The sequence below is a fragment of the Leopardus geoffroyi genome, chromosome D2 (assembly GCF_018350155.1).
Source record: "Leopardus geoffroyi isolate Oge1 chromosome D2, O.geoffroyi_Oge1_pat1.0, whole genome shotgun sequence".
In the NCBI taxonomy this organism is placed as follows: Eukaryota; Metazoa; Chordata; class Mammalia; order Carnivora; family Felidae; genus Leopardus; species Leopardus geoffroyi.
Genome location: NC_059334.1, coordinates 86,037,822 through 86,063,625, shown reverse-complemented (window position 1 = coordinate 86,063,625; position 25,804 = coordinate 86,037,822). Strand labels below are relative to the sequence as shown.

General features: G+C 50.1%; 1 long non-coding RNA gene across 1 annotated transcript in view; it reads right to left on the bottom strand.

Annotated features, from left to right (window-relative positions):
- Window positions 1-25,132, bottom strand: part of LOC123577230 — a 66,249-nt gene extending 41,117 nt beyond the window's left edge. The window contains exon 1 of the long non-coding RNA XR_006701776.1: window positions 24,868-25,132. This is a non-coding gene — a long non-coding RNA (uncharacterized LOC123577230). The remainder of the gene's footprint in view (window positions 1-24,867) is intronic.
- Window positions 25,133-25,804: the final 672 nt, after the last annotated feature.

Sequence of the window (25,804 nt, the reverse complement as noted above, 5' to 3'; positions counted from 1 at the left end):
CCAGCTTTTATTCATCGGCTGTCATTCACAGTGCTAGGGAGGGACCATTCCCTTACATTTGTCTGAAATGCAATCACGCCAATGTCATCATTTTAGGTCAAGGTTAAAGTTAAAAGGAGTAAGAACGGATGGAGCTTGGGTGTAGACCACACACTGCCCACACTGGGAAGCTGTCATAAGACATTGTGCTGAATGAAGGCACTAAAATCCTGTACTTGGAGGCAGGCGGGCTTGGGGGCAAAAAGCAGAGGAGACAGGATGCGGATGTGTAGTGGAACGTAAAATATAAAGACACTACTTCGGGGCGCCTGGGTGGCTCAGTCGTTGAGTATCTGACTTCAGCTCAGGTCATGATCTCACAGTCTGTGAGTTCAAGTCCCACATCGGATGAGCCCCACTTCTCTCTCTCTCTCTCTCTCTCTCTCTGCCCCTCGCTCACTTGCACTCTCTCTCTCTCTCTCAAAAAAATAAAATATAAAGACACTAAGTACATGAATAAGCTTAAAGGAAATTGCACAAATACTCAGAGGCTACAAACAAGATTAAAATATGAAATGAGGTGAGTCCCCAGTCTGGTGTCTCTCTGGAGTCACAGACTGATCTGCAGTGACGTAGGGCTTCCTTTGACCATCCCTGCAGTGATGGTGCGTGAAGCCAGAACTTCCACAGAACACACTTGCAGTGAACAAAATCAAGCCCTAACTTGCAAACACGGCTAGCAAGCCCACTTGGCTCTCGTGCCCCGACTCTGGGTGTAACGGGCAGCATCTGCTGGCAACAGTGACATGTCGGCCCAGACCCATGGCTTTGAGAGCCATCTGCAAGATCCACACAAACACAAGCTGAGGACTGAGGTTAAAGTGGTCCCAGATACTAAGTCAAGAGACCCTGGGTTTCCTGGAAGAAGCAAATCCAAATACTTCCCAAAGGGTCTTGCACATAAGGAAGCGGACTCATCAAACAAAAACAACAACAAAGGAAATGAGCCACACGAGCAACAGTTAGAAGTAAGCAGCAGCAGGGTCAGATTCAAATAGATGCCAGATGGAGGGGCGCCCGGAGGGCTCAGTCAGTTGGGCATCCGATTTCAGCTCAGGTCATGATCTCATGGTTCATGAGTTGGAGCCTGAATCGAGCTCGCTGCTATCCATGCAGAACCTGCTTCACTTCCTTGTCCCCGCCCCCCCCCCCGGCCCTCCCCTGCTCATGCTCTCTCTCTCTCTCTCTCTCTCTCAAAAATAAATAAAGCACTTTTTTAAAAGTTTTTTAAAAAGATGCCAGATATTAGAATAATAGATTCAAAATCATGATGCGTATTATGAACAAACAAAAGAGAGACACAAAATAGGGCACAGAACAAGAGATGAATGGTTATGCAGATATAAAAATAAACAGTAAAACCCTTAAAGAAATCAAATGCTATATTAAATTAAAACGCATGAGATTTAAGAAAAGATTTAAGCAGGGGCGCCTGGGTGGCTCAGTCAGTTAAGCTTTCCACTTCAGCTCAGGTCATGATCTCACGGTTCATGGGTTCGAGAGCCACTGTGCTGACAGCTCGGAGCCTGGAGCTGCTTCCGATTCTGTGTCTCCTTCTCTCTCTGCCCCTCCCCTGCTCACGTTCGGTCTCTCTTTCTCTCAAAAATAAATAAACATTTAAAAATTTTTAAAAAGAAAAGAAAAGATGTAAGCAGATGCAGAGAGAATTGGTGAACGGGGAAGCAGATGGGAAGGAAGTGCCAGGGGCACAGCAGAGGGACAAAGGAAGGGAAGACACGAATGAAGGGGTGAGAAAGCTGGTGACAGCTGGCACATGTCTGATTAGGTTTCAGAAAGGAACCAAGAGATTGGGGCAGAGGTAATATTTGGGGATAATGTACGAGATGCTTCCATACCCAGGAATGACATAAATCCTCAGAATCACAACACAATGAATCCCAAAGAATAAACAAAATGAAATACAACATCACAGCATATCACAGACAAGTTGTGGAACATTAAAATAAAAAAATCTGAAGAGCGGCCAGAGAGAAAAGAAAGATAAGTTGCTGTGGGTGGTGAGCAGCCTGGCAGCGGTCTGCTGGCCAGAAGGGTCCCAGGAGGACACCATCCTCAGTGTAGAGAGCTGCTCCCAACCAAACCCCAAAGACGGAGAAACAAAGACATTTCAGACAAACGAATCTCAAATTTACTGACAACAGATCCTGCCAACAGGGACTTCTCATGGATAAGTCTGGGGAAGAAAAGGAAAATTATTCCAAGAAGGAATTTCTGAGACTGAAAAAGAAAAATGATAAATATGAATAAATTTAAAGAAGCATTAATTCCATTCTTAAAAAAAATGATATTAACACTAACTTGTGACTCTGGGATTCTACTTGTAGAGACAGCATATTAGGAAATTTGAACTAACACTTCCCTGAGGAAACAATATATTTTAAAGATTCGTTAAAGACACTGGATATCCAGTAAGATCAGAGGAAGAAAGTGACCCAAGGAGGTAAGTCCTGCTTGGGGACCCGCTTTCCCATTGGGCTCATATCCAATCTAGAGAACAAGGCTAAGAAAATGCCAATTCCTTTGACAGCACGCAGGACGATGGTAAAAATAAATCTCGGCAAACTAGAAAGAGCAGGAAACTACCTTCCTTGATACCATTTTTCTGTATTGATAAAATGCTTATGACAAAACCGAAGAATAAGAAACTTGACCGCTATTGTCCACAGATGACATGATTGTGTATGCATAAAATCCAAAGGAAGGTATAGATAAACCAACAGAGAGTTTCGAAAAGTTGCTGCATGCAAATTTGATCTGTGGAAATCAATTATACTCCTAGACACCATCAAAATTAAAAAGTACAGTTTACAAAGATGCCATTTAGAAATATAATGAGTATTATGACTAAATCTAACAATATTGCAAGATCGTTAGGCAGGGGGAAAAACATTATTAAGACAACTTAAGGCAACCTTCAATAAATGGAGGAATAAACCATATGCATGTGATTTAAAGACTTAATATTATAAAATGTCAATTTTCACCAGTTGACTCAAAACAATACCAATCAAAATCCCAATCTGTTGACCTTCACAAATTTAGTCTAGAATTTAAATGGAAATGCAAAGGACCCGGAATAGGCAAGGTATTCTTGAAGAACAAGTTGGGACAGCTTACTCTACTTGTATCAAGATGGATTACAAAGCAAAAGTAAACAGCACAGACTGGAACTGACACAAGCATGTACATGCCGATGAGACAGTAGAAAGCCCAGAAGTAGACCCGCGCATATACAGATCCCTGGCTTACGACAAAATGGCCCTGCAGAGCAGCGAGGAAAAAGATGGTATTCTCAAGAAATGATGCGGAAGGACAGTGTGAAAGGAAGGACAGTAAAACTTCTAAAAAATAAAACGATTGCTTAATTTCTCCTTCTGTTGCTTCATTGTTGGGTATAGAAGTGCAACAGATATCTGTACATTGATTTTGTATCCTGAAACCTTACTGAATTGGTTTGTCAGTTCTCGTAGTTTTTTGGTGGAGTCTTTAGGGTTTTCTACATAGGCAATCATGTCATCTGCAAACAGTGAAAGTTTTACTTCTTCCTTACCAATTTGGATGCCTTTTATTTTTTTCTCTTGTCTGATTGCTATGACCAGGACTTCCAACGCTATGTTGAATAAATGTGGTGAGAGTGGACATCCTTGTCTGATTCCTGAATCTCTCAGTTTTTCACCACTGAGGATGATGTTAGCTGTGTTTTTTCCATCATGGCCTTTATTATGTTGGGGTATGTTCCCTCTACACCTACTCTGTTGAGAGTTTTTATCATGAACAGGTGTTGTACTTTGTCAAATGCTTTTTCTGCGTCTACTGAAATGATCATACAGTTTTATACTTTCTCTTGTTAATGTGATATATCACGTTAATTGATTTGCAAATATTGAACCACTTTTGCCTCCCAGGAATAAATCCTACTAATGACTTGAAATAAGGAAAGTTTCCTTAAACAGGAAATAAAAATTATGAACAAAAAAGATAGGATTGATACACCTGAGTCTATTAAAATTATGAATTTATGTTTATGAAAAGTCATCATCAAGGCAGTGGAAAAGCAATCTAAATGGGTAGGAGAAGATATTTATAATATATACAAATGTTATTGACTGAATGTGTCCCCTCAAAATTCATATGTTCAAATCCTAATGCCAAGTTGACAGTATTTAGAGGCGGGGCCTCTGAGAGGTGATTACATCATTAGAGTGGAGCCCCCATGTTGGGATTAGTGCCATTGTAACAGAGGCCTCAGGGAGCCCCCTCACCCCTCTCTCTACCATCTGTGGACACAGTGAAAAGACAGCCATCTATGAGCCAGAAAGTGAGTTCTCACCAGACACCAAATCTTCTAGTACTCTGATCTTTGACTTCCCGGTTTCCAGTAGATACGCGCACACATGAACCACCACCCCCCCCACACACACACACAGCCACCCACACCACACACCAACACCCACATGATGTAAGCATGTTCATTGCTACATTATTCAACATAGTCCAAAATTAGAGCTACACTTAAGTGTCTTTCAACAGAAGAACGAATAAAAAAATTGTGGCTAATTTATATAATGAAATACTACGCAGTATGAAATGAATAAATTATACTCTAGTTATACTCTACAAACTGGGTCACACTGACCTTTGTCAGAAGCTAGTGTCTGATGATTATAGACTTAAATGTGACAGGCAAAACTATAAACCTTGAGAAGAAAATGAGGAAAATATCTTCATGCGTTTGAAGTAGGAAATGATTTTAAACCAGAGAAAGAAGCAAAAACATAAAGGAAAGATGGATAAGGTTTGATTATGTTAAAATAAAAAATATCTATTCATAAAACACACCATCAAGCATGTGATGATCTATATTTTACAGGAATTCTTAAAAAAAAAAAAAACCAGGACGTTAGTATTCAGAATGTGTAAAGAACTCAAATCTATTTTTTCAGAAGCGCCCAACCAACTAAATAGGAAAATAGGCAAAAAGCTCAAACACAACTTTCATAAATCTATGAAAAGATTATCAGCCTCACTAATAATCATGGAAGTGGCAGCTAGAACCACAGTGAGACCCCTTTTCGTATCCAGCAGCTGAAGAAAAACTGAAAAACCTTACGGCCGGAACCTCTAACGAAGGGAGAGAGACCAAGTTTTTGATGGGAATGTCAGATGGTGTAATCAGTTTCAAAGCAGAGTAAGTTCTGGTGATCTAAGGCTCAGTGCGGTGATTACAGCTAATAATGCTGTATTACACATCTGAAAGTGGCTCAGAAAGTAGATCTTAAATGTTCTCACCACTAAAAAGAAATGGTAATCACATGACATGACAGAGGTGTTACCTAGCTCTCTGGTGATCATTTTGCAAAATGTAAGTGTGTGCAATCAACATGTCGTACACCTTAAACTTACACCATGTTCCGCGTCAATCCTATCTCAATAAAGTCGGGGGGCGGGGACAAATCGGCATGACCTCATTAAACGGAAAGACGTGTCTAACCTATGCCCTGAAAGATAGACATGCACGTGAACATGTTTGCTTTTAGATAGCAGGAGACAAATGCAAGACTACTTATAGCAGTGTTTTATAACAGGAAAACCCTGAAAATAATCCACTGGCAGTGCAGTAGATAAATAATTCTATTCTCTATTAACAGAATGCTATAAAGCAGTAAAGATGCACGAACTACGACTCCTTCCCTTTGTCACCATGGATGAACTCACAAACATGATAGGACACACGAAGGGAACTACAGAAGAATGCGTAAGGTTTATATAAAGTCCACAGTTTTGTAAGGCTAAGTAAAATACTGTTTACGGCACACGTGTCGTAAAACACCAGGGGCCGCCAGGGTGGCCACGAGGACACTTGGCTTGGTGAAGATCTCGGGTCGGAAGGGAGCCCGGCGCTATCAGCGAGAGACCCAGAGTGGGCTTCGAAGAGTCCTTCATATTCTCTGCCATTGGTTGGGTGATATGGACGCGGGCGTTTGGTTCATCAGTATGACTTCACAGATGCCACGTATGTTGGGTATATATAATCTGGCCAAAAGATGCAGTATTTTATACGACATCCGCACCGAGCTGTGCGCTGTATGGCTTTGCTTCTCCTCTTACGCCAGAATGCGCCCTGGGTCTCTCCTCCACCACCGCTCCTCCCTGGGGGGCTCCGACTCGCTGCATGTGCCCAGCGCCTGGCTCCCTGGAGCCCGTCTGCTTCCCCGGCTCCCGTGTGGATACCTCACGGTGAACTTGAGCCGACAGGGCCCCGCCACACCCTCCCCCGAGGCACGGTTCTCCCACGTGGCTGAAACCGCTGACAGAAATGTCACGTATGTGAGATGACACGTTGAGTAGCGCTAAGAAAACACCTGATCATGGTCTCTCTGGACGTGATTCGCTCCCATTTGACTCTTCATTTAGCTAATAGTGATAGTGGACACCTAGAGTGACCTCAAGACTGATCCTTGGGAACACACTTTGAACCCTCTGTGGCTGTCTCACCCCGCCCGTGTCAGACTCGGCACTGAACTCTCCCATCACTGGCCGTCAGAAAAGTTTACTGCCAGAAGACGCAAGTCAGGAATTAACTCTTTTCTCCATAGGGCACAGCAAGAACCCCTATTGCCAGCGGGTAAAAACCGCCTCTTCATTCATCCTCAGTCCTGTGACAGCGACAGGATCCAGAGGGAAGCGGGCCAGGCCAGAAGACGGAACGGGGAAGGTGGAAGGCAAGAGCGGACGTCGGCTGTCGAGAACAGGAGGGGCGCCGCTCAGGGCAGAGGCAGCGGTGAGGACTCGCCGACCTCAGGAGGGAGGCAGAGGGAAGCAGGACGGGTCTTCAGTGAGGGGAGGGCCGGCTCTGGGGAGCACCTGGCCCCCGAGGCATCGGCGTGACTCAGTGGAAGCTTTCGGACTCTGCACCACCACTGCCGGGGACGAGGGGCCTCTTCACTGCAGGGACCGCCTGAAGCCGGCTCTGACGTCCCCGAAGGCACCTTCCGTAGCACGCTTGCAAGGGCCAGTGCTGTATGCGAACCGGGCAGGACGTCGGGCACTACTAGGGCGGGGATTATAAGATGTACGTGTGGCCTACGCTGATGTGCAAGTATCATTGGCTGCATTTGTCCCCCACCACCACCTTGCCCACCAGAGAGAAAGCACGTCCCCTGAAGTCTCCCACCACAGCTGTGCTCTCCCCACCCGGGTCTCTGAAGCCAAGTCAGGGTAAGGAGAGGGGGAGAGGGGAGGGATACGCTGGGCAGGCTTCAGGGAGGAGATTTTGCAGGACGTTTTGCGAGGTCTGGAGGCCAGCAGGCATGTAAAGAAACCAGAGAGCGGGAAGAGAATTCTGTGTCTGCTCTACGTTTTTCTGAAAAGAGCAAGTTAAGGAATTGAAATATTTGGACATAAATTTTCAAAAGCGATCTGGAGCCCTGCTCTGTGACGGCTGCGTGGGCCTGACATCGTCAGGTTGCTGGCGACCGATTTTATGTAACTGTGCATCGAGTCTTGGAAAAATAATTCTAACAGAAGATTTTAACTAACCTAGCTGGGAATCAAGCAAGTTAGGGGCCTAGATCACAAGTTCTGGACAAACAGAGCATAAAATGCACCTTGTTTCTCCCATTTTGAATCTGACCAAGCCCTGAAGCCCTCCTCAAGAGTCACCTTCTCGTCCCAGCTGCTTGTAGCGGGGGGATTCTGGCTCCTGGGGGGCAGCGGGAAGTAATGGTGAAATCATTGCCTGTTATCAGGATCATCATCACAATGAATGTTTTAAGTGTCTTTCAAAGCCTGTTCACTGGGGCGCCTGGGTGGCGCAGTCGGTTAAGCGTCCGACTTCAGCTCAGGTCATGATCTCCCGGTCCGTGGGTTCAAGCCCCTCATCGGGCTCTGTGCTGACAGCTCGGAGCCCGGAGCCTTCTGCAGATTCTGTGTCTCCCTCTCTCTCTCTGCCCCTCCCCTGCTCGCACTCTGTCTCCCTCTAAAAGTAAATAAACATGAAAAGAAAAAAATTTAAAAGCCTGCTCATGACCCTCATCTGTAGGCATGATTATTATGATTATTATTGGCATTTGTCATATGGGAAAATCAAAATTCAGAAAGTTTATAAGATTTCCTCAATCTGCCAGCTGTTAGAAGAAGCAGGAATTCAAACCCAGGACTATCTGACTTTAAGGACCTCTGTGCCATCCACAGGACATGGTGTTTGTGATACCAGCTCTGGGGGAGTCGGCCTCCCTTCGCCCACCTGACCGAGGCTCCCGGGGGCACACCCAGAATCCGCTGGGGGTGAATCCCACGCACTTAGCAAAGATCAGGCAAACAGATGAGGCTAACTATTTGCTGATGGATGTAAGGCATTATTAGACATGGGGGGATTTTAAAGCATAGGGAACGGCGTTTATTTGCTCATCACATTGACTTCATCGCAAATTGATCGGTGGTGCTCCAGCAAGAAGGTAGATACACTTCATTAAATGCATCTATTAGCCACTGCAATTATACACACTATATTACTCAACCTGAAAATTGCAATAATTTATTTTTTATTTAAGCACTTTCTTGCTGGAGCTATCACTCTTGAAAGGCTCGCAAATGTGACTAGTTTGTAATCATTTAAACATATTCCCACTTTAAATGTACAAATGGAGTGACTTTTTTGTTTTTTAGAAGAAACAAATCACCGAAAAGCCAGTCTCTCTAAGAATTTAGACTGTGCATGAGGATTTCCTTTCTCCCCACAAACGTCCTTTTCTCGGAGTCCTGCAGAATGCAGTATTTCAGTGTACCGGAGCCCGGTGCCCGCTGGCCCTTCCCAGCTTCCAAAAGGACCCACGTGAAATCAAGCAGCAGGGCACAAGCTCGTGGCAGGAGAGCCTCAGAGGGCTGAGCTCCACGTCCACAGAGTCTGGCGAAATATGACCAGAGAGCCACGAGAGATGCCACTTAGAAAGTATGGGGGACAATACAGCCCCCAGATATCAAACAGTCCAATAACTAGGGAATGTTTTCAAGAGTTACCTTTAAAAGAATCTCCAGTCTCAACTTCTACTCTGGTCTCCTGGGCTTTCGGCTACCAGGATACGTTAGCTTCTCGGCCCTAAAAACACCAACAACTTCCCGATCATTTAAAGTCACTTCCCCCGACTGGAGTCTAATGAGTCACAGTGCTGACTGCAGAGGCAGAGGGAGACAGAGTGGAGGATGGAAGAGGGACCCAGAGGAGATGGGAGGGGTGAGACGTGACCCCCAGAGAGGAGGAGGTCGGGCCACCTTCCCTGCAGCCCAAGGGCAGAGAGGGGTGGAGCAGGGGCGTGGCCCCTGCCGGAGAGGACGTGGAAATAGCCGGAAATAGCCGTTGAGAGGGTGCCAGATGGGTCAGGATCTGTGGTGCTGAACTTGGCTCTCAGAACCCAGAGCTGAGGACAAAGAGCTATCAAAGTATCAAAACCTTGAACCACCTCATGTTCTGTAAGCACTGCAGATGACCGGGTGGCCGATGGAAGGGATCGCACCGGCTCCGCCCCTGCTCCCCTCCAGGCCTCCCCTGCCCGGGCCACTGATGCAGCCCAGAGACGGCAGGTGCGGGGCACCGGGACTTTGGAGCCTGTGCCCTCTGCCTCCAGTGGGAGGTGGGGTGTCCTGCCTGCCCCCAGAGCAAAGAGAGTGACACAGACCTGGCTCCGGGCTGGGAATGTAAACAAGGGTTAGACCAGGCTTTTATTTACTTACTTACCTACTTACTTATTTATTTATGTTTATTTAATTTTGAGAAAGAGAGAGTGAGAGAGACAGACAGACAGACAGTGTGAGTGGGGGAGGGGCAAAGAGAGAGGGAGGCACAGAATCCGAAGCAGGCTCCAGGCTCCGAGCTGTCAGCACAGAGCCTGACGCGGGGCTCGAACCCACAAACCACGAGATCGTGACCTGAGCTGAAGTCAGACGCTCAACCGACTGAGCCACCCAGGCGCCATAGACCAGACTTCGCTAAAGGCTGACTCACAGCCTCCTCCTCCTCCTCCTTAAACAGAGGAGAGTGTGGTGGTCAGTGGGGCCCCTGCTCTGCCACCTCTGGGTCAAGTGGACACCGTGGGGTGGTGCAGGGCTGGAGCAATTTTGCTGCCCCACCACATGGGTGGCACGCTGGTCAACGGGATCCAAGGAGCAAGGGGCTCGGGGGCAGGTGAGAGGCACAGGATGAGGGAGAGCTGAGTGGACCTCCCACAACAGAGAGGGGAACCTGGAGGGGCCCTGGTGTGACACTTCCAGGACATTCCAGGGGCCATCTGCCAGAGAACAGCTTTGGGGATCGGCCATTCAGAGAGAACGTGCCAGAGAAGCAGCCACAGCCAACAAAGTACTTTGACAGCACTCAGGTGCCTGAGGACACATGTCCCCTCCCACCCTGACATAGCGTGGAAGAGGGACCCAGGAAGACGAGGGACTGGACCACACCTCCTTCTCACTACAGGACGCTGGAGCCTCAGAAGGAGAGGAGGTAAGATTGGAGTTCAAGTTGGACACACTTGGGCTTTTCAATAAACAGAAGTGACCAGAAATCTATGGAATGCTGTCCGGATGACAGCAGGAGGCACAAGCAGGAAGTGACACACCGCTCAAGAGCATTCTCGGAAAATACCAAAGTCACTTTGTGTTCGTGCCCCACTGCGTTGCCAAGTCAAACACTAGCGTTTGGGTCACTGGTGAATCACAGTGGAAAAGAATGAAGACAGGCAAGTAGAGGAATGTGTACCTGTGCCAAGGGGCCCACGAGACAGTAGAAGCGCCAGTCAAGAACCGTAGGATTTTTCTTCGGCAAAGCCGGAAGCCAGGTGGGCATAAAGACAGCAAACGATGTGTAAAATTTCCTTATAAACAATAAACCATCATATAAGCAGCTTACAATTATGTCTATTTTCTTCCAAGTGCAATACCTTGAAGTCAGTTGCACCCCGGTGTCTGGTGTTGACTTTCCATGGATACAACAAAGGACAGATTTAGCACCAGTCGTTCAAAGTCTCACATGTTCCAGATGAGTCAGGATCTCCCTACACGTGTCCGGCTACACTCTGGTTTGTCTAAGGGTTTGGGGGCATTGAAGGCAAGACAATACAGAGAATAGGAGCCAGACCGCAATATCTCAAACCCTGTCTGCCACCGACTCTGGGTGGTCTTATGGAGGTTACAAGTCAACACCGCTCTGCCTGTGCTCTTTGAAAAATAAATTTTTTTAAGAGAGAGAGAGAGAGAGAGAGAGAGCGCATGAGTACATGTGAGTGGGAGAGGAGAAGAAAGAGAGGGAGAGAGAATCCCAAGCAGGTTCCATACTCAGCACAGAGCCCAGCGTGGGGTTCAATGTTATGACTATGAGATCATGACCTGAGCCGCAATCAAGAGTCGGCCGCTTAACCCCCTGAGTTTCTCAACTTCATATGGAAACACAGCTTCAAGCCCCCACTCCCAACAGGAATACCACCACGATGCTACAGAGAAATCCTGGAGCTACCTCTCCCCCCAAAGCCTATTTACACTGCAAGAGAGCCCCATCCGTGGGCAGGGCTAAGTTACGGGACAGAGGACGTTTTGGCCACCTCCTTCCTATTCAGGGCAGATCTGTGGGCCTCTCCCCATGTCCACTGCTGTGTCTCTCTCAGTGTCAGTGCAGGCAGTTAAAGTGTGCTGTCCACTTCGTCTTGACGGGGCATCACGATATACTCAACCCTCCAGCACTGACTCACTCAGCGGGGCCCACAACCCAAATGGAATGATCTAAGTCGGGTAGATGAGCGCATTTTTTGAAGCCTCCATTTTTCAGTGCCTGCAGTTGGGTCCAGCAACCCGGACATCCATTTGTCAGCTAAAAACCTGCAACTGAGAGGGAAGACAGAGAATGTTTTGCTCAATTTAGAGTCTACTTGAAATTAATGGAGAATAAACGTTCCAAATTCAAACCTTTCAAGGGACAGTTTCCATTAAGCCCGAGCTCAGCTTCATTTCTGATCCACTGTTGCAAGGAGTAACAGCTGTTAGGGGCTCTGTAACTGCGATCAAACCACGGAGGCCATAAACTTTGAAAAGAAAACTCTCTTTCTGATGGTCACCGGGAGAAAAGAGAAGTGAATGGCACATTTGATGAAATCTGATCACACCGTGAAGGCCCGCCAAGTCCTCGAAGCTGCACTAAAGGTCGCTGTGTGGAGATGCGAACCCATCAAACTACTTCCCCTCACTCCCCTTCCGTGGGCAAGGCAAGCCTGATGAGGCAGATGAGTGGTAAGGGAGTGAGGGGGAGGAGAAGCCCGCCCCAACAGGTCTGCTGTGGGCAGAATGCAACGGGCACTGTGAGGAGGGGCCGGAGAGGACCTCCTTCAGCCTGTAGGCCTTTCAGTTGTCTGGCTCCTATGTCCAGGGCAGCCCGGACTTGAGAACACATGACCAATCAAGCTCACACACTCCTTCATACAAGTTTACAGCCCCAAAAGTAAGGCAGACAGGGGGCTAAATACCTGTACCAAAAAAAAAAAAAAAAAAAGTCCCTTTTATGGATGGCAGATGGCAGCTGCTATCATACCCGAGCAAATTCTGCATCAATGTATCCTAGAGAATGTCTGCATCATTAGAGACCGCTCTGTTGTGTTGTCCATGGGCCGGAGTGGACAGGAGGACAGCAGACAGGGGATGAGAGCAACAGTCCAGGCGGGAAATGAGTCAGCTGGGGTGGATAAAGACTCCCAGAACATGGAAATAGACCATCAGATGTGGGGGGATGGTTTCTGGCCTCGGCGATGATGGCCCATGGTGCCCTTGCTGATATGGAATATTCTACAGGAGGAAGAGAGAAAGACTCTCCTAATATGCTCCCTCTACGAGTCCCTCCCAGACCAACAAAACCAGACGTGACCTGCTGGTCTCCTAACAATGTACAGCACATTTCCTGCCTCCAGTACAGTGAGTACCACGCACACAGATACTGTAGTGTCACGGGGGAGACAGCAGCCAGCTGTGTCCAAAGGGATAAAACGTCAAGAGAGATAAAGACGAAACCTTTCTGCTGGATTCAGCAACATGGAGGACGTGGGCTGCCCTAAGAAGGACGTTTTGGTGAAGTGGTGGGAAGAGAATGGAGGTAAAAGCCAGCTGGACAGCACAAAGGAAGGAACGGGAAGGAAAAAGGACAGAAGGAGGTGAGGATCTCTTCAAAAATTTGGCAGCAAGGAATCTTCCTGAGGACAGGGACCATTACTTTTCCAGAGTCTGTCAAAGTACCAGGCATATGATATGAGGTGCATAAATGTTTCATGGATAGATGGATGAATGAGTGAATGAATGAATGAATGCCTTTCTGTGGAGGCTCAGAATAGGAAGAGATCAAAACCAGGTGGGCAGGCTGGAAGGGCAGGAGACTGAGCCGAAATGTGGGCCTCAAGGGGAAGCCCTGGAGATGGTCACGGCTCCAAAGACGATGTTCTGTAGGAGCAGGGGAGATATGGGGCATCCCACACAAAAGAAGCCGTAAGCCCTCAGTCGCTACATGGGAGGTGAGCCTGAATATGCTGACTGAGTCTAGACTGGAGAGCCTCGCTGCCATGCTGAAAGTCCTCTACCTACTTCAAGAGGTCATGGGGAAATATCCAAGGCCTGTGAGCAGAATACTTCACAGTAGGTCCCACGCAGACGGCTCAAATGAGGACATAGGCAGGGCAGGAGAGGGACTGCAAAGAAAACGCATGTTTCCTGGAGTTGAGGCAGAAGGAGCTCAGCCAAGGACATGAGGACAGGGGCTGGTTAAAGGGGCCGTGCTTCATCAACCAACTGAGTCTTCCTGGAGGAGGCTCTTTTAAATGAGCCTCAGAAACTTACAGCCTTGAGATCTAGCATCTGATCCGGTGTCTTGCTGGATGCTGATGGGCAGAGCTAAGACTTAAGGTCCTGTAGAAAATCTGAATATAACCTCCTCCAGATTCCAGCATCAGGAGAGAAACAGCACACGTCTAGGATGAAAGTAGGTTGCAAGTGCAAAAAATAGTCATTACTGTCCAGGGAGGGTATGTTTTACCAGCTCAGTAAATGAGATCCAGAGGGACACAGCCCCTGGGAGAGTGGACGGGGCTGTTCCCGTGAACATTCTAGAAGTCTCTGGCAGCTCCCGAGTGAGCAGCCCAGGAGAACAGGAAGAACTAATGCATCTACAGAGAACCCACCATGAAGGGAGAGGAGGAAAGTCAGGGTCACAGGCCTCAAATGTGGGATTTTAGCCTTGAAAAGAGAAAGAGGTCGTGACTTCTAACTTCAAGTGCAGATGAAGTTTTAGGGTAGGAGAATTAACCAGGTGATGCCAGAACCATCATCCTTGAGTCCTAATTCCATAGCATTTTCCACTCACCAGGTGAAGGTATGGGCATAGAAGCACTTGATAAAAGTTGGATGGAAAATAAATCAGTGTGAGGTTTTTAAAAATTACAGACAGGTGCATCACCATCCACATCCACCATCCCACAGCTCAGAGGCTTTTATGAGGCGATCCCGCCATTAGGTCATCCGATGCCTGACTCATTCACTGGTCAACAACACTGAAACCCTCTCCTGGCTGAGGACCACTTCTGGACCCCTGGGCTAAGAGTGAATTTTGACCCTCTGCTCTGCGAGACTTACTCTGTTCACAGATCCCACTGGGGCTCACCGTCAACACAGAAGCTATTACCCAACTGGAATGGCCCAAGGGCTTTGGGGACCAACAGCACTTTCCCGTTGATGTGCACATCTAGCAAATCCAGAGTCTCATTTTTCATAAAGATGTACAGGATCAGGATCTTCCCAAATTATTTTCCAAAAGAAATTAGTATGCAAATAAATGCTCTTCCTGCTGTAACTTTACCAACTTTGATTTTGAAGCAGGTGGCAATCAGTTTGTATTTATTTTGGGAGAACAGCTTGGACTTGATGCTACTTCCTAAGTACCTTGTACCCTCCGAGGAGACACGTTCAACTTCAATGTGGTGATGATATGATTCAGTTAGAAGAGCCACCTCTCCTAATTAGCCTGATTGGAAATTCAACAAAACTTGATGCACCACTCACTAGGGAAATCCCCCAGCATAATGTTTGCAAGCATGCAAAACAGTCCCAGTGACAACGTGCAGAGAAAAACCACAGCCTCCTGCCCCAGCTCCCAAGTCAGACCCTCCCAACGCCTGCCTCCCAGCCGCTGTGCATGATGACCAGGCAAAAGTGGTCCCCAGCACCCTGGACGGACCTGCTGTCGGGTGTCAGGGTGCTGTGCCCAGCCCAGGCCTGCTGGGAACGAGTGCCAGATGCAGGGCTCCTCATTTTCAGATAAGTCAGAACGATGTCCCAGGTTCCCCACTCTGTCTTCATGGTATTTTCCTCTGTCACACCTCTCACAACTGTAATGAAACTATGACTTATCTAATTATTTGATTAATGTCTGCCTCCCCCCACCAGATGAAGGTCTGTTATGCCAGGGACCTATCCCATTATCCTCGCACCAATGAACGTCGTGTCTGACATAGAGACATTCGATGGAGAGTTGGTGAATGAATGAATCAATAAACCAACGAATCGATGCTCTACAGTGACATCTATTTTCTCTTCATTTGGGGCATTCGGTTTTGAAGAACACTGCTGGAGTTACCGGAAAGAACCGGAAGCGGCAGTGGCCCCCTCTCTTTGGCAGAGTCATGCATATCAGAACAGGATCACGATGGAGTCCTCTTACAGCCCGGTGTGTCTGGATCCCACGCCATCGGACCCCAGCAGGGCTCCATGACAGTGAGCCCCAGACGCATCCCAGCCAAGACATACCTGCTCCTGGGTCACCCGTGTGGGGTGACAGGTGAGCTGGCCTCCCAGGCTGATTCTGAATTGCACTGGCCCCCACGCCGCCTCCCTGCACGGAGGGCACATGCGGCACAGAGAGCTGTGTGTTCCCCGTGTTTACGAAGCAGTGGACGGGTCACAGGTCTGTGTGGGAATTACAGGTTTTAGAGCTTAGCAACTGAAAAATGCAGAAAGACCTTTTGTTACCAAAATAGAAAACAAAATGCTGATTTCTTTCCTCCAAAGAGAAAAGGCTATTTCCCAGAGATCGCAATATGAGGGCAAGAATCATCTTTGGGTGAGTTGGAAATGGCTCTCCGTCCCAGGAGTTTGGGCAGGTAATTCGCCCACATGTGATAAGCCAGGAATGCTCTTCAACCGTGGCGAGGGAGGATGCCCGCAGACTTGCGCTGATTGTCACTGAATACCTCCCGGACGCGTGGCCGTCCACGAGGGGCTCAAAAGCAGGGATGTGGTACCATCTGTATCGCACGAAGGAAGCCCCACACTCAGGACCGCGGAGCAGGCTGAGTCCTCCTTATATCACCATACACCTGCTTCCTACGCCCTTCCTTCTTCATGCCCCCCATCACTCTTCCCTCTACTTGTACCCCACCTCCCAGAGGGAGCCCCACTGTCCTGTGCATGAGAACCGCAGGGAGGAGAGACAGCCTTCGGGCTCTGCTCACCCCTCTGCGGAGGTAACAAATCACGTCCGTCTGTCCTCACGCAGGAACCCCACAAGCCACTCCCACTCACCCAGCTGCTTAAGACGTGAGAGTCCATAATGCTCGGAAGGAGAAAAATACGGCCTCGGTAAGAACAACAGTTAATATGCACAAGTAAGAAATCACAGCACAGTATTGAGAACTTAATAACAGGAGGTTAATAACCATAAAATACTATGATCCATTTTCCTGTGGGGCCAAGGAAACAATTCCAGCTGTTCACAAGCAATAGCCTGTTTCTAGGAGAAACCCAGACGGGGCCAAGACATCGCACTCCCGTACTGGCACCCGCGTGTGTCACAGGCACGGGCCTCCAGCACAGCTGTGCATGGGGCACGTATTTGGGGGGTTTCGAATTTTACTTGCGCTACAACACAGACAAAACACAAATACAAAACAGGAAAAGATAGGAGAATGGCTGTAAGTTGTCAAGTCAACATCAATGACAGACAGAGTTGTGTTAAATTACATTATTTCCAGGTTTCTAAGTATTTTCAACAATCTAAGCGAGCGTCGTGAGGATGGTCTGGGCCCCTTCCCGAACCCCCCCCCCCCATGCTTCTTCTCTGGTTCCACTGCACCCCTGACCTCTGTGTGCTGGGACGCTTGGCTTTCTTTCTCATCAGTGACAAGTCTTTTCAACCACGTGGCAGTGAGTCTATTCTGTGCACCTCCCACGTGGAAAAAAGTTATCATAATTAAGGTGAAATACTGCAACCAAGATATGACTGATTGTTAACAAACCCACTAGAATGCTCTTTTCCAAACGATTGATGTGGTTGTCTGGAAAGCTGTGGTCCTGCCCTTTACTTCAGGCGGATCGTGGCCCTGGGAGGGAGGCTTGGAGCTCCAGAGTGGAGAAGGGCTGGGCCCGAAGGAGAGTGATGCCCATGTCAACAATGCACGCATGTGAGTTATTGAGGCAGAGCTGGCCAGGCTTTAAATCCCCCTGAAGGTCATTCCAGAAAGACATTTGTAGAATGAGATGCCTCGATAAAAATTCAAAACCCTCTTAGCTGTAAGGGCTCAGTACATTTGATGAATATAGTCTTGTTTTGCACAGGGTCAGGAGGTGCACGCTTTCTGGGCACACACACAGAGTTCTCTCACACGTGCACACACACACCAAAGAGAAGTTCTCATCGAAGTTGCTTCCCAAAGGGATTCCTGCAATACTCAGGGTGAGAGTGTGGGGCCATCCTCGGGGAAGGTCACCAACGACTCCCCATCTGGCACTCCCCACTTCACTTGGTTGGAAGTCCCCGTTCCTACAAGCCAAGGTGGATTGATGGGGCACAGCCTCTGGCAGTGGGGGAGCCTCACGCCGGCTTGGGGCACTCTCCTCATCACAGCAAACAAACTCCAGGGTGAGCAGGTCCTTTAAACAGGGCTTTGCTGGAGGCCCCACCCGTTGGGCAGGGCACAGGGCCACCAGCCGCCCCCTGAGGCCACAGCCACACAAGGAGGGCCCAGAGGCCCAGCCCACGGCACTGACCGGGAGGCGCTGGTGGGCGCCTCTGACCTCTGCACCAGGAACGCAGCCCACAGGCAGGTACCACCATCCCGACGCGGCTGGAAGGCGGAATCTCACAAAAACCACAAGGTGAGCGGACAGCGTTTAAGGAACTCAAAGTACAGCACTGCAGTAGCCACAGAACGCTCCTCCAGGGGGACAAGGAATGCGAAAGAAACAGGGTGGGCGCCGGGGCCTTCCGCACATCCTGGTCTACCCTTCACACGCCACGTGGGCACCTGCCCAGGGAGGGTCAGGAGCAGACAGGTCCTGAGCAAACCAGGCCCGGAGCAGTCTGGGTCTCAGGGTAGGGAGAGCAGAGTCTGAGGCCGGGGACACACCGAGGCTGGAACAGGGGAGACGGCGGGTGCGCCTGGGTCCAACCTCAGATGCCGGCCGCAGGCCCGCTCAGGTGACCGGCTCCCACAGGTACAGCGGGTGCAGGGAGGCTGGAACCCAGGGAGCGGGGAGGGGGTGGGGGGGCACAGAGGCTCGCGGGCCGATCGCCACGTGGAACCAGCCAGCTTCTCCCCGCTTACTGCCGATGCCGCAAAGCGGGCAGGAGGCCAGGGGAGCGAGGGGCTGGGTGCAGGGGTGCAGAGAGCTGAGGTGAGCTGCAGGGCAGCTGTCAGGCACCTTCCCAGGAGGGAGCAATGACGAGGACACGGGGCTGGAATGCTTATCCTCTACGTGCCCTAGGTCTCCAGGTCTGAAGGGCAGCAGACCATGTGCGTCTGGTTCCTCCTCTGGGATACACGTCGTTAATGAGGGGCGGGGAACCAGGGCCCTGAGATGCGCTGCAGGGTGGGCCCCTCGCTCACACCCATGTGTGTACATGCACACTCACACAATACAACACACACACATACATGCGACACAATGTGCACACAGCACACAACATACACGCGACACACAATTTACACACAGCACACATACACATACAACACACACATATACACACACACCAAACCCACACAACGCACATCACAACATACACACAATATAGAACACAATGTGCAGACAACTACACACAACAAACAACACACACACACACACACACACGCACAACATGACCCCGTGTGTTCTGGGACCATGAAGAAACTCAAAACAAAACACAACTGAGTGGCCACCCCCACCCCCCCCGGGAGGAGCACGCCCCCAGCCCCAAGTGTGGGCTGCACAGCGACTTCCTCCAAGAGCTCAGTGAGGAAGGGGAGAGAACCTGGGGGTACTGGGGACGCGGCCTCAGCCAGGGGATGCAGGTCAACGTCGGCAGTGACCGGTCACGTGGACAGGACGGCCCGTGGCTACGACGCAGTGAGAAGGCACTTCTCTCTTCCTTCTCAAAACACATGATCCCAGCTTGACTGCAAACAAAACATGGACGGCTCCCCACAGAGGGCCTTTGTCCAACCTGCCCGTCCCGAACCCTTCCAACTGCCAAGATCAGCAAAAATAAAGGAACACCGAGAAACCGAAGTGGAGCCAAAGGAGACCTTTCCTGGGACGGGAAACACACACGAGATGAAAGCTAAGGAGATAGGAAGAAAACGCACACCGTCGTTTGTTCTAACACGCCAGCGTCACGGTCCGTGGTGACGAGTGTGCCGTGGCCGTGTCAGATGTCAGCCGTCGGGGACCCTGGGTGTCACGTGCTGAAACACTCCGTGTGCTTTTGCAACTTTTCTGTAAATCTCCAACCATTCTGAAGTGAAAAGTCTATAAGAAATTAAAATAGAATTAGGTCGCGTTGGCCACGGGACCTGTTGGAAGGGCTGTGTTCCTTTTGCCCTTCAGACCCCACGTCCTCTGCCTCCTCCGTCGGGCAGAAGCACCTGGGCATCATCCATTTGCCCATTCACCCCTTGGAATCTGCAAGTTGAGGTGTTGGTTAGAAGTTCAAAAAGCGGAATAGGCTGTAAATTCTGGCATGGTGTAAACATCACCGTTTTAAAATAAAACTATCACATCATCATTCATTGTACCAATTGGAATCAAAAAAGTGAGGCATTTCATACCCACGGTCACCATTTCAAAAATTCAAGAACAGGTCCTTCAATAGCAGAAAATCTTACATATTTCTTTTTTCTTCCACTTAAACCTGTATTTCCGAGCCACTTCTTCCACAGGATTTTGTCCCGAAGGGATCAATGTTTACGCTTGAGATTGTGTTATTCATCATCCTATCGTACTTCTCTGCTCAAGAATATTGATACGAAATATATATCTACTCTTTATTGCCAGTGACCATAGACTCTAAGTGTTAAAAATAATTTTCTTCTGGATTGGATTTTTCTACATTATTACTGGCATAACAAATCAAAACAACATAAATGTTATCTATATTTCGATAGATACGTATTAAGCGTAAAAATGAAATGTTAGTAGAAGTGCATCTTCGATGGAATGGATGTGATTTTTCCAAATGGCTCATTTATCCTGCAATGATTCCATTACTTATTTCTGGATTGGGGCTGGGGTCAAAGATTGATTCTATTTCCATTTATTTTCTGTAGAGGTATGAGCTGAGGAAGCGTCACCTCGAGCACGGAGATGACAAAGAAGCTTTGTTAAGGCTCTATCACTCTAAGTGGCAAACTTCCTCCAAGGGATGTGCAAAGACATTGGGTGGATGAGTTGTAATTGTCTACCAGGCTAACACTTCTGCCAGGTCAACAACCAGCCTGGGTCTTTGTTCGATTTTGTCTTGAAACCGGGTATGAGAGCCATTTCACTTGCAAAATGAGCCCAGCTCACTCCTTAGGAGCATTTGTTTTCCCAAAAGTCGACAACATCTCAGGTTACCGTGACTGTTACTGGCCTTCCTACGTGGGTGTGCACCGAGGTGACACCGAGGGCAAGGGTGTTCACCTGCCTTTACTGTGCAAGGGTGTGGAGAAGAAGGGCAGTGGTGGATGGGGAACAACAGGGTAGAGGTAAGACGGGTCAGGTTTAGGAAGGATAGGAAGTAGGGAATATGGAAACCGATTTCCCCAAAGGGCCTCGTGTTCACAGACACTCCTCAGCCGTCTTCCTGAGCCCCAGCGCACAGATGCTGAAAATCCATGGACCTTAGGAAGAGAATGCCCTCGGGAGCGCTTGGACTCCAAGGACACAAGGCTCCGGGAGCACGCAGAGCCCCAGAGTGCAGTGACACCAGGAATACACGGTCCCCAGAATCACAGGGACTCGGGAACACACCGCCAAAGCAATGAGCTGTTGTTTTGCAGGAAGCTAACACCCTCCGAGGCCTTCAGAGGACTTTCCTGCTGCGCCATTTGGGGGGCGAACCCCCAGAAGCTGACAAGTCTGTCATCGAGAAGACAAACAATGGGGAGCCCATCTCTTGAGTGGCTGGACGCGCCTGCACAAGTCCTGCTGGTTACGGCTGGTCGATGGTGGGAAGTGGGCCCGGAGGCCAAGTGTGGAGGACGCTGCTCGCTGAGCAGGTGTAGCGCCCGGTGCCCCGTCAGTGAGCTCACGGGTGCGGGCAGAGCATCCCCCGGCCTCGCCCACCCTCCGCACAAAGGGGAGCTGGGAGGCGCCCCCACCCGGAAATAGCCGCCAGGACTAGGCCACCGTGGGGGAGATAAGCCGCTCCAAGGGCAGGCAGCGGGCACACCCGGGAGCCAGCTGGCTTGGCCCGTCTCAAAGCCCCAGTCCTCACGTCTCCCAGCCGCCCAGCCATATGCCCGAGTCCTGACCCCTCGTTTCCGCACGCCCAGGGGGCAGCCCTGAGGCCGTCCACTGCTGCTCCACAAAGTGCTGTCCTGGAGGCCGAGGTGACCATGCCAGCTTCCCTCTGGTGCCCGGTGTGCAGAGAGGAGGGTCAGTCAGCCTCCGGGGCAAAGAGAGGGCCGGCTGTTGGGGAAATAAGGCAGCGGCCCAGAAACTGCCTTTCAGAGAGGGCGAAGGCATTCTAGAGAGTTCCTAACTGCAAGCAGCCACGACGTCTCTGAGTACATCTGATGCAGCAGAGAGCAGGAAGGAAAGAATGTGGCGTCCCTGGATCTCCAGAACATTCTCCCCCCAGGCCCAGCGTGAGAGGCCTCGATGGAGGGGTGCGAGGCTGGTTCCGAGGGTCCCCAGTGAGATCACAGATTGGGGTTGGGGGAATCAGGGCGGCAAACGTTACCACCCTGGGTGCCGGACCCCAATCCCTGCCCTGAGACAGTGAGAGCAAATCACTAAACCCCTCAGCCTAAGCGTTATCGTCTGTGAATCACGGAGCCTCCTCCGTGCTGACATGTGATCAGAGCCGGTGCCCCTCTCGCACTGCCCCGGGCTCTCCGTGGGCCGACACACGGGCACCAGTACCCTCAGCGTCACCCCACCTCTCGTTGGGAGCCCGCACTGGCCAGTCTGGATGACTCAGCTAAGAAGAGTACAGCAGAGCCTCAAATGCGGGTTGGCCAACAGTCCCGACACTTGCTCTGGCCAGGGTTCTGGTGAGGACGCGGCACGTCCCAGCCCCCAGGGGCCAACGCCTTCTGCAGACCCTGAGGCAGGGCCGGGAGGAAGCCCGGGCTCCAGAGGGCAGCCTGCATCGGATCCTGCCCTGGAGGAGGCTGGGATGTGCTCTAAAGGACACACCCAAGGGACAAGCCTAGGATTTCCACTCCAGCCTGGACAGAGGGCTCCGAGGGCAACTGTTTTCAACCCCTAGGGCTCGGTTCCCCTTGACTTACGGGGGCAGCGAAATAATCACCACCTAAGTACGCTGTGCGGCCAGCAGTGTTGCTGCTGAACTAAAACGTGGTCACAGTGCTGGCTTCATGTGACAGAGGGACAGACGCAATCTCATCTGCTGGGAGCACACCCAACACAGGCAGGACGCACGCCCCCCCCCCCCCCCCCCCCCCCCGCCATCCAGCCAGAGGACGGTCCCCTCACTGGCCCTGGGGCGCACACAGAGCCGACTTGCCTTATCCGGCGTGATGGGTCCTTGAACACCGTGTGCTGGAGGCACGGAACCACCACTGAGAACAGCACAGGCCTCAGGGAATCGGTGCCATGCATGCTCTGGACTCTGGAAGGTCTTCCTAGGCTGATAGTAGCAGCCCGGTTTTTATGATGTCCCGCAAGCTCATTTTTGCCATTTGACGTAGCAGGACACAGAACCGCATTTTCCATTCTGGTCGAGCTACAAATCCCGTAACTGCTGCTCTAAAAGCTACTGAGGCTTTGTGATACTTCCTTAAAGAACCAAAGAGCAATTATCGGCAAAAAACAAAAACACGAAAAACAGTAATTTTATGCGTATCAGTCCCTTGCTACAGAGGTCTCTTAAAAAGGGGGGCGGGGGTGCAGGGGGAGAACTGTTGGATCATATTTCCTTTGTCTTGTGTCCGCGTGTCCCTACACACTTTGCAACCGTCTGTCTGTGCCATAAACATGGGTCTGGACTGCTAAGTACTCTGGCTGCTTTGCAAGGCTCCCTTGGAGTCGAACATCGTAATTAAAATTCACAGCAGATGCTACTGAAAACATGTAATCTATGCGCAGAGGAAAAACAGTGAAACAAAGAAATATACCAGGCCTGGTAAATTGCTAAAGAAAATTTTCAAATAACCAAACGCGCACACGCACAGAACGGGAACAGCAGCCCAGAATCGCTTGATCAACGGAATAAAAGATCCATCTTGAGGGAACATGCTGCCCCCTGCCCCCGACTCCGCTCAGACGGGCAGGGCGAGGCACCCGGGAAGCTGTTTTGCTCCCTCCTCCTTCACTCCCGCAACGGGCTGTGTGCCCTGAGGGCCTCCCTTGCTCTTTTGCCAGCCATCAGTCCAAATTCTAGAAGAAAATGTGAAGATCTGGCGTTTTCCTCTTCCCTCCAGGCATCTGACGGCGGGCAAGTCGCTTCCCTGACTCCTGGGAAGGTGCCCTGCATTCCCAGGGCGGACAGCCCAAGCCAGGCAGCGCCCCAAGGCCCTTACGCTCAAAGGCTCCGCTCACAGGCGCCCCCTTCACAGCCCTGCCCCCCTTCTCCCACCTCCCAGGTCCTCACCACTTGGTGATGACACCTGGTGAATAGGCTTAGGCAGCCAGGGCCAATGGCATGGGGCCGGGGAGGCGGCAGGGAGATGGCCCCAGAGGACCCCTTGCAGGTGGCTGCAGGGTGGTCGGTCCCTCAGCAGGCACTGATCCGGCCTGGAGTCTGACCCCTCGTGCGTGTCCTGAAGGTGGAGGCCAGAGCCATAAAATCCAGGGACTCCAAAGACATGCCCAGCCCTTCTAGAAACAATATTTGACCATTCTAATAGTTTTGCCGTAGTGCTTAGATAAGTGCACAGGTAATCCCTAAAATCCACAAACGTCTATTCAAATAGATGCTCCGAGATCACCTCATCAGGAAGCCTCCCTGTCCCACAGACGAAAGAGCAGTGCCCACCATCTGCCCGCCCAGCTGCAGACCCTCCCCGTCATCTGGCATAGGATATGCTGACCAGGAGTCTGTGTGGCCACGTCTACCTGAAAGCGAGCCCCAGCGGGGTTCCACCAGGCCTGTCGCTGTGCCCTCAGAGCCCGACAGTGCTCAGTAAACATTCACGGACAGACAGTCCAGATCCCCCCCCCCTCAAATCCTTCTTCGTATTTCAAGACCCGTGCATGCTTTCTAGACTATACCAGTACCCAGGGCATGATTCTAAGGATACAGTGGGACACTGACTAGCCCCTGGCTCAAGTCACAAGTACCAACCACCCTTAAGGTTCACAAGGGCGGGTCACCTGTGGGCAGGTCCATCCTGGTCTCCCGGGGCTTTCCGAACGCCAAGACTTAGCACAGGTTCATGATGGCAGCCGGGATCTTGTCCTGACAACTGCTCAGTCTCCCCGAAGTGGCTCTGCGTCCAACTGATCCTCCTCTGGCTTGCTCAGAGAACAGGATTTTTCTCAGGCAAATAACAGTATCCCCTCTTGCTGGAGGTTCAAAGAGCTCTTCTCCCTTCAAAAGGCCCTGTAGTTTTACCACCAGCTCCTACCGCATGCAAATGCATCTGTGAATAGAGATACAGTCGTGGAGGATAATTGAAATTTCAAAATATTAAGAACTGAAGAGTTTTAGGGATTTGGTCTTATAATAGAAACAAATAAAGGCTTGCCATATTGGCAAATAAAAGCTGACAGTTAAGAAATTAGATTTGCATACCAAATATGTTACATTATGAATTAATCGGCAGCAAACTGTGCTCCAAGCCGGCCCATAACGGGAAGGGCAGGTGTTGACCCAGAAGACTCTCTACACCAAAGGCCACTGAGTTTGAAAGCCGCCCCACTGAGAGCCACAGTCACCAGCGGGAAAACACGGCCAAAAGCCGGCCTCCGCTGCAAGACGGAGGGATTTTGTTCTTGTTGTTTTGACCTGAAGGGCCTTTGACAAGACGGGAGGGTGAGGGCTGCAGGGGTGTGCCCTGGGAGATACCCACGGTGAGGCCGGCCACACAGACGGATAAAGCCTGAGCGCTCAGAAAGGGACACGGCCCACGAGAGCCATTTTAGAGCCAGAACAAAGTGATGAGAACACAGCCCAGGAAACTAGAGTGATTTTATGTCTTAAAGACCCGAGGGGACATACCTTCTCTAGATCACTCCTCTCTCCCCCATCCCCTCCCCTGGGCAGCCGCTCCTGGCTCCCAGTCACCTGGAGAAAGCTCTCCCTGGTCCC